A 15,430-nucleotide genomic window follows, 5' to 3' on the forward strand; every position below is an offset into this window, starting at 1 on the left:
TCGAAAGTGATACTAAGAACTAATGTGGGCCATAAATACTCCCTCATAGTCACAATATTTTTCACGTGGCCATTACAACTAAAATATAAATGGAGTTTTCATTTTAAACATTTAATATTAATCAAATGGTTACGAAAATACACAGCAAACAACGGTGACATACAGCCTGAATAATAAAAATGAAATGGGTGATGAATTCCTGTGAAAATTTAATTTGCAAAATAAAGAGCGTCGCATTAATAAGGCGTAATTGTATCATCAAATATTTACCGTTATTTTCCGAAATCCATTTTATTTTTATTCTACGTTATAAAACAGCAGGTACATAAAGCAGCAGGCCGGGCTGTATCCTAAACCCTCTCTCCGCCCTTAGGTCTCACAGGCGACAGACTTTATCACTCGAGTTTTGCTGTTTCATTTTTCCCCTTTGAGGGCTCTGGCTCTGAGCTTAACGTTTCTAAGCTTCAGTTCAGAGGTTGTCGCTCGGGGCGCGTCAGCACAGGCACTCTAATCCGCACCCCTCGGGAGGATAAATAAGGTGGGCCCACGTCCTCTGCCGACGCAGGGGAGCGGATGGAGAGCTTTCAGGTGGCCGGTGGCGGGCCTGCTCCCTCGGCCGGCGTGGCGCGCCGCTTGGTAAAAGAGCGCCGGTATTTTTGGCAGAAGTTTCCGGTAGGGGAAGGGTCACCAACCGCCGCCGCTGCCGCCAGGCTGTCCCAAAAGCGGCCCGCCTCCGGCCGGGCTTTCCACACGCCCGGGGAGGGGAAGGCGCCTGCTCCGCGTGTCCGGACGAAAGGCCGGGAGGTGAGGGCCGGCCGGCCGGCCGGCGAGCCGGGGCGTAGACGTCGGCGCCCTGAATTTATGCCCTCGTTTCCACCGCGGTTGTTTTTCGCTCCGCTTCGGCAAGGCACAGGTACGGCCACCCCTTTCGGTGTTGTTTCAGACAGCCCTTGTTTCCATCAGCCATCGTTGAGAGACTTTCTGGGTTGTCGGGTTTTTTTCTTTTTTTTTTAAGGTTAATTTAGAAAACTTGCCTGATTATACATCTGGCAGTGTAATTTACGCCTCTGAGGACTGGGTTGATTAGAGAACCAGTGAGAATGATTAATTTTATTCATAGAAGGTAGGGCTGTAAGTGTGCTGTAACCAACGTCTGCGACTGAACCGATATTTCCTTTAATTGTTCAGCTGGGTCCCTGGCAAGCCGGACCTGAAGCTGCACCAACTGGTTCAGTAAATATTTCTGTTAGCCTAAGCTTCGGCAGTCCTGCGGAGCCAAACTCGGCCCCGTTTGTTATGTCCCAAGCTGCTCTTCTGCCTCGCTGTTCAGCTCTGCTGCCCCGTCCCTCCGTCTGCACCGACCCACGGCAGCTGGGAAACGCGCGGGCGCCGGCGCGCCGTCCCTCCTTCTCCTGCAGGGCTGCATAACCCTGGGCGGTCCTTCCTTTACGTATGCACTGCTGTTTGGAAACATTTGGAGTAAAAAAAGGCCTTCCCCCGTAACAGTGAGGTGTGAGGGAAAGGCCCTTCCTTAGTCAAGAGCGACTTTTTAATTTCAGACTAAAAGGCGCGAATACATCAGGCATAATTATGGCTGTAATGCACGCAGCCGGCACCAGCTGAGCTGACGTGCCTGTGACAACGTGCTTTAGCCTGTTGTCTTCAGGGGGCTGTCAGGGCCTGTGGCAAAACGGCGGCCTCCTGCGGCTCACAGGCCAGGGGATTCACCGCCCGGATGCCGGGGAGAGGTCGGAGGGACAGAGGAGAGAGCAGCAAGCACGCAGAAGGAGCTGGATCGTGCTGCTATTATTTCTGTCATTAGTGATTAGGATAATGGACTAGAAAGTACATTTACAAAATCTGTGGGTAGCGCCACATGGGAAAGCACGCTTTGGAAGCACTTTGGAGGGCTAGAATTCAAAGCGGTCTTGACAAATGGGAGAAATGGTCGGAGATCAATAAAATGAAATGCAATGCAGGGGAGTGCAAAGTACGCACTTAGGGAGGAGAAATCGAGCGCATAAATTCAACACGGAAAAGGGCCAGGCTGACAGCGATAGAGCAGGAACAGGTCTGGGTGACTGGACCACAAGCTGAATATGAATCAGCAGTGTGCCACTGTTTCAGAGAGGGGAAGGGGGAGGCCAAGACATATTAGCAGGCATGCCACATGTGGGGCCCGGGAGGTCTGCGTTCCTCATTTCTCAGGACTGAGACAAATGGAAGACTGTGTCCGGCTGTGGGCATCACGCTCTAGGGACAGTGTAGGCAAATGGGAGAGAGCTGAGAGGAAAGCAAGGGAATGACCGTAGTCTAGAAGGCATGGCTCGCAAGGAAAGGTTAAAAGAACTTGTTTGTCCGGTCTAGAAAAGAGGAGGATAAGGGAAGACATGGCAACGTGTCAAATATGTAAAGACTGCCATTAGACCAACTAGTCTTCAGGTAGATAGAGAAGAAGGTGAGGTGTTTGTCGGTGAGAGTGACCTAGGTTAGATCTTAAGAAAACACGTGTTCCAACTAGCAGGAGAGGAAAGCCCTGGCAAAGGGCTGTCCCTGTTGCTGAAGATATTTAAGAAAACAAGTATCAGGGAAGACAGGAAGAATGGAAAGGGGAGAGGAAGAGGGGCTGGATGAACTCTTGAGGTCTTTCTGGCCATACATGTCTATGACACTGTGATTTAGACTGGGGCAGTGCCCAAAATGTGTCTAGTGAACTCCAGTCATGAAAGCACCTCCTTGTCCCAAGGCATTTGTTGTCCTAAAATGGTCTTTGATTTTTGCAAAGAAGTTGTGCCTCTTATAAAGTGTGATATTTAGGGCATGGACAGCACCAGTATCCCCAAAACCATAGGCAGTTGTTTAATATTTTAAGTTATTATCTGCAACCATACTTCAAGCCTGGCTGAGTTTTACACTCAGTTAGATCAAAGTTTCTTTACTGGCATGATGACAATGCCTGCACTGCCAAAGCTAACATATAGTACAAATTAAATGATAAATTGCATGAAACATTGTTTCATCCATATCCAACACTAATATTGTAAGATGTAGAAACCTAACCTCCTTCCTCAAAAATCAAGTAAAATAAGAAGAGCCAAAAAAGAGTAGCGAGAAAGAAAGGAACAGTTATTCAACATTGTTCTGGGCATTATCCTGACTAGGAAAAGTGGTTGAGGTTAAGCTGAATGTCGCCAATGTGCAGAACAGATCAATTTAGCTGATCAAATCATAACAAAGGCTGCTGTCTCCGTCATGGCCTGGCTGAGTCAGGAGATTTAGGTACAACGTAGTCAGAGATGTTAGAGCTAAAAGACTGCCTTTACACTAGGAAAAAATATGTTTTTATATTTTCTCAGCTCAGCTAAACTCGCTCACCTTTTTCTGTGGTCCTGCCTCACAGACTTGTTCTGTGGGACTCCTGGTAGCTAAGCTATGCTAGCTATATGGGGTAGCGTTCATCTGCTCTCCTGGAAGGTGGATCGGAAGTAGCACACAAACATCCAAATGTTTCACTATTTTTTATATACTTAAGGAGTCAGATCTTTTGTGAAGAGGGAGAACTTAAACAGAGAGAAGAGTTGCACGTTATGATTGCACAGGGGAAAAAGAATCCGGTTTTGCTACCTGTTGCCTTTGTTTTAAGCAGTCTTTGCCTAAAGACAGATGGTAACTTTCTGGCTTGTTTGTATTTCTGATCATCCACCCATCCACCATCAGGCTCTATGCTATTTCTTGCTCTGTTTCCCCAGTTGGTTTGTGCTTCTGTCAGGCTGCGCATGAGTGCCTTTTATGGCACGGCTGGCCGGGCAGAGGGTGAGGACTTACACCCTTGACGCATCCTTCTGCCTGCTCTCCGGGCCCACCCTCGCAGCTACCGCCCCTTCGGGTGTGTGGCACAGGCAGGAGGGAGGATGAAAGGGGGAAAGTGAGAGAGAGTATTTTTAGCTCACCTAGGAGGAGCGCTACAAAATGACATCAGTGTAGCTCACTCTTTGCAGCAGGGCTATATAACACTGCCTGCGCCCCTGTCTGCTCATTTGGCATCGGACCGCGGCGCGGCTCCGGTTACTCAGCTCCTGCTCATGCCTGCTGACACAGAGCTTAGTTGTAAGTGTGAAAACAAATGGTTGAGGACCCACGTGTTTTATTTTGCACAGGGCAAAAGCTAGGGCAAGCCCTGTCACTCACCCAGAGATATTTTGGCAGTGTCCATGGGTATCTGCATGGGTTGGGAATTTCAATCCCTGCCCATCTCCAATGACAGGCTCCAGTGGCCCTGACAGCTCCTGTGTACTCTCTAGCCGAGCATGGCATTTACTGATCATTATTCTAGTGCAGTGAGCAGGCTCCAAGTTTTGCAGTCACAAGGAACACATTCCTCTGGGTTTACCCTTCTAACTTTACTGGTGGTGGTGTGACCAGAATAATGATTCGGCTCCCTCAAGCACAGCGGGCTCCAGGCGCCCGCATTCTGATGCAAGGCAGACAAGTCCCTGCCTGTTTCACCTCTAAAGTTTGGAGGCTTTCTTTTCTGCCTGTCAGTCGGGAGCAGTTTCTGAAAGACATGGACCTGTCAGCCTTGTGTACATGTTCGGGCTGAATCCTGTGAGTTGCTGGGGCTGACATTTGGGAACTGGCACACGTGAATTGTGCTGCGCCTATACGTGTGTGTGTATATATATATGTATATACACACACACATATATACATACACATGCACACATGTACATATGCATGTATATTTGGGGGGAGCCTTAACTGGCTAATCATTTGCACGTGCTCATCGTTCTCAGCTCCGTCTAAAGGCCCCCCTGATTCAGGAAAGCTAGTGCAAATGTGTCAGAACTGGGATTTTTAGGGGGGAGGAGGTTGGGTTTTTTTGGAATCAAGGCTATATTTAGTAGATACCTAGGGTATCTGCTGGGTCTTGAACTCTAAATGGGGTCTGGCCCTACCTAACAAGCTAAATCCAGCTAATGAAATGTACGCTTGGTGTTTCTGAAACTGATGAGGCTTTCACATGTGAAATGAATGGTAGGATTTTTGGCAGTGCTGAGGATCTACAACTACCTCCACATTTGCTCGGAGCACGTTGGCATGCAGCACCCTGGAAAATTAGGCCATGTTTCTCTAGTGCAAAAGGCTTGTTGATGTGTGCGATATCAGATGTGTAAAATTATTTGCACTTTGCTTCTTAATAACAATAAAAGGATGACTCATAATTACTTTCTGGGAATATTAAAATCCTAGACACAATGCTTCGTGCACCCTACAGCGAATCCATGCAGCATAGTGTATTAAATGTTCTTCTTTATTACAGAATTGTGATGTCTAATAACTTCCGAGCTCAAGTTTTACCACAGTATTTATAATTCACAAACATAATAACATTTTTCCATTTAACAGCCTGGGGCAGACGCCACAATGTGTTGTATAGCACTAGTGCAAATAATGAGATAGGATGATGTCATTTTGTAGCATTCCTCCTAAGTGATCTAAAAATATTCTCTCTCACTTTTCCACCTTTCATTATAGCCTTCTCCCTTCTGCCTGATGCTTTTGCACCAGTTTCCATAGTAACAACTTCTATTGTATCCAAGACTGTGAAGAAAAGAATTCATGCAGATGTTGTCATTGATCCAACACCTTGCGGCAGCTTTTATGGTGCATTGTCTTCTTACTTCCTGCTCTTAAGTTCTCCGTTCTCCCCCAGTAAAATGGGTCTGGACTCTTCTTCCTACTTAGTGCCTTTGATCTGAAGGAAAAGAAGGGAAGAAATATTGATTGGATTTTATTATGAATCCTACTCCTCCTTTGGGTATTTTCTGAGACCTAATAGATTTTACTGTAGAACCAGCTACAGGTTTGCTTGTCTAGTTAAAATGTGTGCCTGAACTAAAAATACTAGAGGACTCAAGAATGATTAGCACTGGGAGACTCTAATTAAAACCTCTCTCTGAAAGGGCATGGAAAACTTCTGTTTCCTACTGAGATACTGCTATTTTACTGCTTGCATAGTCTCATCAGAGCCCCCCCCCCCTTTTTTTTTGCCTTTTCTTTCTTCTGCCCCCCCTTCCCCCCCCCCCTACTAAGCGCCTAGGGAAGTTTCCACATTTTGGCTGTGTTCATTGTTTCGGTTTCTCCCCACCCATTCTTGTCGTTACAGCTTGGCTTTGAGGAAAAGGGAGGGACACAGCAGAGCCGTGTTGGAAAAGCTGTAACATGGTTTACTGCAGAAACAAAATGTAGCTGTATGAAAAAGCAGCGAACAAGGAAATCTGCTTAATCACCTATTGTCTGCCCTTGTTTGTTTTGCATTCTTCACCTATCACTCCTTGCTGGAGTTGGACATTATTCTTTAGATTATAAGAATTTGACAGTCTCATCATAATAAATATGTGACTCAAGACCTGTGCTTTTGCATCTGCATTATTTATTCACCTAAAGCAGGAGCTGTTCTATATTTAGCGCATGATGTCAGTCGGCTGTTTGGATCCTTAGAAATTGGCAGGAAGCCACGTCTCACATGATATATGAAATCACTGATAAATGCTTCTTTTCACCAAAAGAAAAACAGCTTAATAAATGCAGCTCTTTTCTGCTTTCATCTTTCCTCTCCCCACCAGGCTCCCTTCCACTTCTGGGATTTGTCTCTCTGTGGCACAGCTCAGCAGCATCTGTGAAGTGGAAATGAGCGCGCAGTATCACAGATCAAAATGAGGCTCTTGGTATGTGCAGGAAGTTACTTCCCTCCCAAACCCCCCTTCTCCTCTCCCCCTCCCCCCTGGCCCCGAAATCCTGGAGTGCTGCCAAAGACCTGGTGAATCAGACGGAAGGGAAAAAAGGGAGAGAGGGAGAGTCTCCATACAGCAGAGGCTTTGTGGGGACGCTGGTATTTCTGGTATGTAATTAGTTTCAGTTGTTTTTTAGCAGGCAAGGAGCAGGGGGACAGAGCATGATCCCACACTGTTTGTTCAGTGTAAAAATGGCACCGTGACAGATACTAGCTGTCATCTATCTTGAACGCTTCTTTGATGCAAGTATCCAGCAAAACGTCTTACATTCACACTTCTATATGGGAAACGCATCTTGGATGCTTTGCTGGCATTGCTGTGAAAGCAAAGGTCATGCAAAACAGCAAGTTTTATGTTTAAAAAGTAGATCTTCAGCTGCCGCAACCTGGCAGGGCTGCATTGAATTTCCGTGAGCCAGTTCACGCCAGCTGTGGGTTCAATCCTTATTTTGATCGTGGGAGGAGACAGGGGAGTAAACAAGCCCAGCACTGCTCCTAAGCTCACGGGGGCAATCCCATCCTCAAAGTTCAGGGCCGTGTCTTCCAAGCCTGGCAGGTGCCATGGGTTCAGGGCATACCTCAGCTCTCCAGGGCAGCAGGGATAAGGCCTCTAGAGAGCTGCACCTGTATCATCAGCAGATCCCAAGGCTGGAGACTGGGGCTTGACTGTGGGTTGTTGCTCTGAATGTCACTTACTCGGAGAAAGACCACAGCTGGCCCCGGGGCTGGTCTTCCCAGCAGTGCCAAGTAGGATGTGAGAAATACCTTTAAAACAGGGTTTACTCTTGCCTGACCTTGTTTGCCAGGCAATTAACCCCCTCACCCCCAAATGAGACCGTTTGCCTCCGCAAGGGTTTCTTGCATCAGGCAAAGGCAGTCAGCATGAAGCCAAAGATTTAACCAGGCTAACATTTCCCTACAGTGGTTTAACGGAGCTATTACCAAAGCAGTCCCAGTAGTAAAAGCAAACAAGAGGGTACTGGTGTGGGCAGAGCTCAGGTACCAGACTTTAAGCGAGGTTAGTATAACCAAGGTTAGCAATCATAAGTAACCCCATGCACCAGTACAGGCTGGGGGTTGACCTGCTGGAAAGCAGCTCTGCAGAGAAGGACCTGGGAGTGCTGGTGGACAGGAAGTTAAGCATGAGGCAGCAATGTGGCCTTGTGGCCAAGAAGGCCAATGGTCTCCTGGGGTGCATGAGGCAGAGTGTTGCCAGCAGGTCGAGGGAGGTGATCCTGCCCCTCTCCTCAGCCCTGGGGAGGCCTCCCCTGGAGTACTGTGTCCAAGTCTGGGCTCCCCAGTACGAGAGAGACATGGAGCTACTGGAGAGAGTCCAGCGGAGGGCTACAAAGAGGATGAGGGGACTGGAGCATCTCTCCTCTGAAGAAAGGCTGCGAGAGCTGGGCCTGTTCAGCCTGGAGAAGAGAAGACTGAGAGGCGATCTGATCAGTGGGTACAAGTATCTGAAGGGAGGGTGTCAAGAGGATGGGGCCAGTCTCTTCTCCGTGGTGCCCAGCAACAGGACAAGAGGCAACGGGCACAAACTGAAACAGAGGAGGTTCCATCTGAACCTGAGGAAAAACTTCTTTCCTGTGAGGATGACAGAGCACTGGAACAGGCGGCCTAGAGAGTCTGTGGAGTCTCCTTCCCTGGAGATATTCAAAACCCGCGTGGACGCGATCCTGTGCAATGTGTTCTAGAGGACGCTGCTTGAGCAGGGGGATTGGACTAGATGATCTCCAGAGGTCCCTTCCAACCTTGGCCGTTCTGTGATTCTGGGGTTGTGTAAACAAGCCCATTCAAGCTCCCATTCCATTGCCATTTGCTTGGTGGGTTTGAAGAATAATGTACTGGCAAAAAACTTGCCCCTGAGAAATTCAGACTGCTCCAGCAAATAGGATCAAATGATGTTGGTAGTATCATATGGCCCATTAATGTCCAGAAATGACATCTGTGTATCTGAGCTTATTCAAACCAGCATTTTGCTTTGTTTTTGGTGAATATGACGACCTGCAGGTTAAGCATCAGAGAGACATTTGGGACGAATTAAACAGAGAAAGGTGGGGACAGAGCACGAAAGGAAATTCTTTCAAGAGCTTTAGCATAAAAAGTACTTCTATAAAGGAATATGTGAGGCAAGGTTTTAGATGAGACGGTTGTCCTCCCAGGAAAAACATCATGAAGTTGTTACACAGAAACTCGTTAAAGAATAAAGTCAGCCAATGCCACAAGATGATATCTCAGTAGTCCCAGATGTTTGCTTTCTGGAAAAAGCGAGGAAAGATTAGTCTCAGAAATTCACCCTGTGTCAGCAGGGTACTCAAGGAAACTTGAAGTGAGTTTGTAAAATAAAGAAAGATGCTGCTTATTGGAGCAATATAGGCAGCTGCCACAAAACACTAGCCGCCATTTCAAAAAGCAGAATGGATCCTGATGGCCAATACTGAGCAGGAACTAGCACGATGGTTGCCGTGAGCCTGGGAATGAAGAAATCTGGGTTTTTTCCTGCTCATGCCACATGTTTCCTATGTGATACTGGGAGATTCCAATAGCCTTCTGCCTCAGATCCTCCTCAGTAACATGGGAAGAAAACTATTTCCTTTTCCCCCAGTCATGGTTCTTTAAATGCTAAACTTTAGAGGTGGGATGTTTTCTTACTGTGCCTTTGTTAGCTTGCTTGATGGTAGGTGTTCTGCCCTCGATTTGGGCTTAGTCATACTAAGCCCAAGAACAATTGATTATGTTTGGGCCAAATCTTGCAGAATCGCCCATAACTTATTGCTCCAGTGAGTTGCAAGTTGCTTATCTCAAAGGTGTTTGGACACCATTTTTTGCAAGTGTTTTATAGCTAGCAGGATGCAGCTCAGAAGTGGGGAAGGGAGGGAGAACCTCCATGGATGGGAGCAGAAAATAAGGCTCCTGACTCTTTCCCAATGTGACACTGAAGAGACGTAGCTGGATGAGGACTTGAGCCTGTTGTCCCCCTCGGGCACTAGGAGAGCAGCTTGTTAGTGGCTTCTTCCACGTGGCAATGTTCATAGGGGAAGTGCAGTTAAATTCCTGGTGGAGTTGCTGTAAGCGCATCTGTGTCCCAGCAGCCATCATGGTGAATCACAGTGAGCCCCGGGCAAGGGGCTGAGCTCCAGGCAGGACAGGTGATGTGAACAAGCAGAGTCAGCCACGGCAATCCCTGGGTAAGCCTGTGAAACAGCTCTTTGAATGCATCACCCCCAAATCCCTGATGTAATCAGCCCTCAGCCACTGTGAGTGTACCGTAGCATGCGTGGCTGAGCCACAGAGTTGAGGGGGTGAGATTGATGACTCTGGGCTCTCCCAGCCATGCCCTGCAGCACATGGTGAGGCTGGTGGTTGCTCATGATTGTTTTCAAGGTTGTGTGTGCGAGGAAAAAAGAGAAATAAGCCTGGCGTACCCATAGGTGTGCACCAATTAACTAAAGGAAGACACAGAGACTGAGGGGAATTCTTATAGAGGGCATCTGAACTTCATTTAGTAGCTTGCATGAGTGAATTTACTACTCCCAGCTTTAAGCCAACATCACAGTTACGTGACATGCAGACACAGCACTCAAATGCCTACGCTAGTTTTACTTCACACCTTTTGTTATTTCGAGAGGTGTGCTCAAAGAGGTTCTTGTTTCAGAGTAGAAGTCCCCTTATTTCACCGTGGCTTAAGTCATGACCATGACTTTACTATCATTTAAAAGCTGAGATAACTAAGTGAGAGAAGGCTGAATTCACAGAGGGTTGAGCTGGCATGGGCTCTGATGGATGGCCCTTAGTGGGAAGTCCAACAAGAGGAGACTGAATTAGGAAAACTATGTTCCCCCCTGCCCCGATGAAGTCTCAGAGATAACCTGTAAAGCTTTACATCTGAGCAGAACTGACTGGAGAGGGTGTTTAGCAGAAGCAACCTTTATATCTTTTCAGCATTTTCTTTCAGGGTTTCTCTGGCGCGTGAAGCTGCTCTCTCCAGGCTGAATGGACGGAAAGCCAGGTAGCGCTGAATCTCCTCCACAGAGGTAGAGAAACATTATGCCTGCCATTTCTGATGGGATGTAAAGGGTAATTCCGCAGCACATCTAATTGCAAACACACAAACAATCAGTTCATTTTTGTGCTCTCAAATACTGTGCTGTATTGAAGCAATAGAGATAAAATGATAGGATGTCAAGGACAGAGCCGGGAGCTTACGCTAGATTTCCTGAGTCTCTTTCCAGTGCCTAGCCCAAATGCCTAACTTCCTTCTTGGCCTAGAGCAGGTAAATCTGAGGTCCTATTAACCTGGATTAGTAATAGTCATTCTGTTCTAGAGGGCCAAAAATACTTTTAACATATTTTAACTTATTTTCGTAACACAGTAATAACCTGTGTCTTTACTCAGGCAAAAGACAAGCTACTCTGTTATTTATCTTCACCTAATATTTTGCTTCATGTGAATCTGCAAATGAGAAAAATATCTACATATGCTCAAAGCCCCTAAACTTGAAGCATTTAATAAGAAATAAGCCATTAACGACCCAACATTCTCTCACATCCAGAACAATTTCCAGCTGAAACCCTGACAACAATGGAGTGATTCAAAATTCACAGATGTTTCTTGAAGATTTTCTCAGAAGATCTAGTCAGATGGATTTCACAAATGGTCTCTGTTTACCATCAGACAAATATGATATATACTGGATTCACCTTTACCCATAAACCACTCGACTGAGGCTTCATCAAAGAAAGTGTGCTTTTCATTATACCTTTTACTGGCAACTGAGCTGTGCCCAGAAGCACTTTGCACTAAGCCATTTTCTTGTAAATACTTACAGGCTTACTGCTCATCCTCCCTCCTTCAGGAGACAGTGGGAACTCAAGAAGGAGAATGACACCTCCACATGGTTGCTCATGTGGCCAGTGGGGAGCCTTTTTTATGCAGAGCTGGGGAAGAGAAACAGCTTATTTTCTCCATTACTATGTTTTTGGAGTTCACCCTTATTTGCAGATACGATGTCCTTTGGTGTAGTGGGCTATTCCCTTGTTCTGAGCTCTTGTAAGTGCCTGATTGACCCTCACTGTCCTTCCAGCTCTTTGTCCTGACTGGCAGCAGATAAGATAAAACTTGTCAATGTGTTGGAGAGCTCTAGCAGATCTTTCCTATGTGCATTAGTCTGGAGTTGTTTCCTGACACTGTGTTGCCCGCTTGTCCAGCTTTGGCTCCAATTGATGGAAGCTAGCAGAAGTTGCTTAAATAGATAGTGGAACCCCATGGCGAGGAGGAAGAAGGGGTCAGCTGAGGCTCACCAGCTGAGAACTGAAGTGATGAAGCAGTCACCCCCTGCATCTCAACCGAGGATGTAGGGAACCCCTTTTGTGCCCCTTGTACCTCTCTGCCCTTTGGCTGCTGGGAAACAGAAGAAGATACAGCGGGACCTGTCTGTGTTGTCTTCCTCTTCCTCCAAGCCTCCTCTCATCTACCCTCCCTGCTCTTTCCTTCCCATGACCTCCTCACAGCTCTTCCTTAGATGTGTCCTAATAAAGCCCTCAAAACTAACCTATTTGATCACGCTAAGATGTTATTTGCAAACTCATTTTATGTCCTCTCTGCTTCCTTGTTCAATTTCTTTTTTATCTTGTATCACGAGAGTTTACTCTCTGCATCAAGGGCTGCCCCATGTTTTAGATCTGTACAATGCCTTACCAAATGGAGATCCACTTCTGCCTGGCCTCTACACGCTGCCACAGTAGAAGATAAAAACCTCATACACATCCAATTCCACCGTAAAACTCAAGATAAGTAAACTTCAGTAGCGCTCTGTATTAAATTTGCCTATGATATTTCTATCAAGTGGGCTGGGCTTGTCCCATGGGCTCTTGGGACCCCGTGATCCTTGAGCGGCAAGTTTGAACATGAAGCATAGCAAGGAAGAGATTATAGTGACAGACAGTATGTCAGTAATAAGTTGAAAGATTTCTCTTTCAGAAAAGAGAGACACTAAATCCAAGAAATGAGGCCTTCACCAAAATCTTGAGCAACGTGGGCTTAACCTCGTATGAGTCTGAGCCTATGGGAACTGGAGCCAGAGGACACAGAATGGGGTCTGCTGTTGGCAGTGGACTTTGTTTCCTAGTGGAGAGGTGAAGCAAGCTGTTTGTGGAGTACCCCGTGACTGCTTGGCAGGAGTCTGAACTTCCAATTGCCAACTGGGGATGGAGTTAGGTATTTGCTTTCAGGACTATCTGATGGATTCCCTGTCAAAACAGATAAACCAAACTCCAAAGAACAGTACAATTGCTGGAATCCTGGAAGCGACTGCAGGAAAAACATCCTTTTGTTGGTTCAACTACAAACTGAACTCAATGGTCTATGCAGGGGTGGTGTGGCAGGGACATTTGACACAGTGTTTCTAGGTCCTGCACCCGGATCCTTGTAGTCCCTGTGCCTTGTCTGCACCTTGTCTCCTCAGCCTCCCAGAGGAGGCAGAGAGGGAGGCAGCTGCCTGAAGGTGGCTGGTAATGGAGCGGCCAGCAGGGGACCAGGGCGTCTAGGCAGCAGGAAGGGGAGAGAAGGAGCATCTTTATGCAGTTGCATTAATTGTTCTGCTGTGCTGTTTCCTGACTCTTTTAGAAGATCCTTAAAGCCTGAAGTGGAAACACTGATGTAGTGTTGGGGAGCCACTACCTAATTTCCTCTTGGCTGTATTACACACCGCCTACAGCTGCTGGGGTGAGGTTCCCATAAACCAGCAGCTTACTGATACCAAATCATTTAGATGACAGGCAGTAGGCACATGGGAGCCAAGGGAGTGAACTACTGGATATTTCACTGGTGTCCTAGGTTTTTAATTTGGGGAAGCTGGTCATTCTGTGCGTCTGCTATGGGTGGAGCAGGCTTGCTGTCTCTTGCTCTGAGTGATTCTGGCTTCCAGGTCACACACAGCTCTCCTCACTCTCTAGGAGTGCCCCGAACCCCACCTCAGACCTATCACTGTCGTCAGCAGTGTTTGGTACTGCAGGGAGGTAGTGGGAGTCCTTGGGGGTGCTTGGGCTTGGCCAGTCTGGGGTGCTTGTATGTATGTTGCCATACAGGCTAGAGCAGGGGTCTCCGCCTGCCTCCTGCCAGCTCAGCTCTCCTGCCTTCACTGGCACTGGGTGAGGAGAGGGATACTGCTCAGTATGACGAAATGCGAGGGATGAGAGCACATTCTTATCTGTCCAACATTAATTGTAGTGCCATAAGAGCGTATGCTACTGGGCAGATATAAACCCACTCACCTCTGATTGGAGGACTTTTGGTAGGAAACGATGGTCCTGTGAACAGATTCAAGTTGTGCTGACTTGGCGAGCTGTTTCGCACAGAGTGCTAACTCTGGGCTGTGCTCAGCCAGGAAATTACGGCAGGTGGTGAAGACAGGGAAGGTGCTGGCAACAAGCATGATACCACACAAGGATGTGCAGCAGCCCATATTTATATCCTGTTTAAGGCCTCTCTGGAGCATATGCAAAACTGAGCCTTGCCCCTGAAGGCTGAGAAGCCAGGGCCACTCCAGCCATGGGAAAGGGTGGGACAGGGAAGAGGATGTAGCTGGAAGGGAGAAACATGGGCGAGGACCCAGGCGATTGGGGTCCCTGTTGTGAAGGGTGCTCCACTCCTCCACAGATCAGGCCTGTCCTCAGCCCAACCTCAAAGGGGTGGCAGCAGCACACCCAGGCCTCCAGGACCATGGTGTAGGCAAAGTAGGCAGTGTAGACACAGCTGTTTTGCTGCCCCGAATAGTCTGCTGCCTGAAGCCTCCGATGCCAGTGACTAAGGGCCAACCTGGCAATATTTGTATCAGGCAAAATCCTGAACCAAGCAGAAGCAGGTGCTCTCTCTCTCCTACTGTGCAGCTGGCTCCTCTCGGGGAGCAGAGGATTATGCCATCTCTTTGGCCTTGGGGCAACACAGGACGGCAGGGTGACTCAAGTTACTTTGCCTCAACCTTTAAGACCAGCGCTGTTGAATTTGTGAGGTGAAACAGAGTCTGGGCCTGACCTTGCAAAACACATACAATAAATAGGGCCAAGTGGGGAGGGGGCAGACTACTGGCTTCCTTGGCAGGATCAAGTCTGTTGTGCTTCCCTGCCCTGCTGGCTTTTCTCTTCCTGCAGGTAGAAGACAGCCTTTGGTAAGCCCTGGGGTTAAGCCACACTGGGAGCTGTGCGTGCTGGGGGTGGCCACCTTCCTACTCCCCAGGCTGTGGCGGGCTGACACTCACTGTGACCTCCTCACCCCGCTGCCTTGGCCTGGCTCCTGAGATCAGATATCTTGCCCTTGCGTAGCTATGACTCCCACTGATGTGGGTCACAGTTTTCCTTTAGGGACTAGAGCGATGGCACCGCTGTGGGTATTGCATCATGAGGATGACTCACTGCTCCCCAGCTTTGTGTACATAATAAGCAAGGTCTGGGCTTCTCGCTGTTCCCGTCCCCAGTCACCTTCGTTTCCACTAACCCAAAGAAAGCAGACATGTGAGGGATGGCCTCCCTCGGGAGGATCCTGGTAATGTGTGTTTGCCAGGCTTCTCTTCCATCTGGCTAGCAGTGGATGCTAAAATAAAGTTACAAACTCTTTTTCTGTTCATTTAACTCCAT

The 15,430-nt window shown here is 47.7% G+C and overlaps 1 long non-coding RNA gene across 1 annotated transcript; it reads left to right on the plus strand.

Moving 5' to 3' along the window:
* The first annotated feature begins 486 nt into the window (after nt 1–486).
* LOC138066791 (uncharacterized) lies at nt 487–12,666 on the plus strand. The gene is made up of 4 exons (XR_011140291.1): nt 487–913; nt 6,627–6,728; nt 10,755–10,833; nt 11,353–12,666. It is a non-coding gene; the product is annotated as an uncharacterized lncRNA (long non-coding RNA).
* Nucleotides 12,667–15,430: the final 2,764 nt, after the last annotated feature.

Source organism: Struthio camelus, chromosome 3 (assembly GCF_040807025.1).
Source record: "Struthio camelus isolate bStrCam1 chromosome 3, bStrCam1.hap1, whole genome shotgun sequence".
Classification (NCBI taxonomy): domain Eukaryota; kingdom Metazoa; phylum Chordata; class Aves; order Struthioniformes; family Struthionidae; genus Struthio; species Struthio camelus.